Source organism: Bombus impatiens, unplaced genomic scaffold (genome assembly GCF_000188095.3).
Source record: "Bombus impatiens unplaced genomic scaffold, BIMP_2.2 scf_0434, whole genome shotgun sequence".
Lineage (NCBI taxonomy): Eukaryota > Metazoa > Arthropoda > Insecta > Hymenoptera > Apidae > Bombus > Bombus impatiens.
The window spans coordinates 309,362-310,734 of record NT_176853.1 but is presented as its reverse complement, the minus strand read 5'-3'; the positions used below and the strand labels follow the sequence as shown (position 1 = coordinate 310,734).

At 54.1% G+C, this 1,373-nt stretch overlaps 1 protein-coding gene across 6 annotated transcripts in view; it reads left to right on the top strand.

The window, feature by feature from the left end:
* The first annotated feature begins 761 nt into the window (after nt 1–761).
* The window catches only part of LOC100746344 (nuclear factor 1 X-type), a 69,504-nt gene continuing 68,892 nt past the window's right edge, over nt 762–1,373 (top strand). For all 6 annotated transcript variants that reach the window (XM_033321364.1, XM_033321363.1, XM_033321358.1 and 3 more), the window contains exon 1: nt 762–1,373. The gene's annotated coding sequence lies outside the window, so the exon portion shown is untranslated.

The following is a 1,373-nucleotide window of genomic DNA, read 5'->3' as shown; positions in this document are numbered from 1 at the left end:
CGACGCCGACGCCGACGCAGCGCCGGTGACTCGGAGTCGGCGTAGTCTGGGACCTGGCGTCCTCCCGATCGGGAACGGGAACCTACAGGGAGCCGAGGAAGAGAGAGAGGAGCGTCCGTATTCGTGCACCTCGACGTCATCCTCTTCGTCGTCATCCTCTCGCACGTCGTGTCTCGTAGTTCCTCTCGTCTCTTCTTCGACGCTTTTATTCGCAAGAAAAAACCAAACAGAAAACGTGTCAAATCAAGAAAACGATATATACGAATCGAGTAAGAGACAAAATCGAAGATAAAGGTGGACTACGAGAAAAAGATTCGAGTAATCGTTCAACCCCTTCGAAGCGAAGAGTAAAAGAGAAGAAACGGGAGGGAGAATAGAGAGGAGGAGAGACGAATAGACGGTCCGTAAGGGTTAGCCGGCCTGTTCGCGACGGAAGGGAGAGAGCGTCGCGAGAGAGGGAGAGACTGCAAGCAGAGGGAGCAGGGTAGGGCGACGAAGAAGAGGTGGGGAGGTTGCGAGAGGGGTAAACGGAGGAAAGAAACGAGGAGAGAAAGAGAGAGTATTATACCGAACTGAAACGAATAGAGAAAGATATACATAGAAGGTTGGGTGGGTGGAGGGAACCGGAGCAAAGGGGGTAGAGAGGGATAGAAGGACAGCGAGAGAGAGCAAACGAGCGAGCCCCGTGTCTTGCGTGCCACGAGAGAATACAGAGAGGGCCTAAAGTCGAGAGTTAGGAGTTGTGGCTCGTGGTTAGATAGGATGCGTGTGCCTGGGTGCGGTGTTCCACCACCACCCGACAGCCGACGGTTCAGTAACAACAGCCAGATAACCAACGACACTAACTGCAACGACTGCGACAACAACAACAACAACAATATCATTATCATCATCAATATCAACAACAATCACAACTACAACGACACTGTGAACAAGATCGGTTCATTATCCGCGCAAAGGGACGACATCGAGTACGACACAAGTAATAGCGCGGTCGCGCGCGGCCAACAGAAGAAAACACCTGGTGGTTGCCTCGAGCACCACGGTGCCGGCTGTCTAACGGCGGAGACGGCTCGACCGACACCACTTCCGCCACAGAAACCCAGAGAAAGACCGTTCACCGAGTTCACTGGTATCTGGACCATCTCAAAGAATAGCGGTTCGCGATTCGACCTTTTGAAGATCTCGCAAGACTTGATTTCTTTGAAGAATCCCGTTGTCTTCCGGCCTAGTTGGAGCGTAGTCGAGGTGTAGTCGAGACAGCGGAAAGCTGGTCCAGACCACGTACTTTCCGTGGACGCGGAGCGGCTGGCCGACCAGCTGGAGCACCAGCGTCCCACGGCGGCGATCGTCGGCGTCGCGCGGCGTCGGGA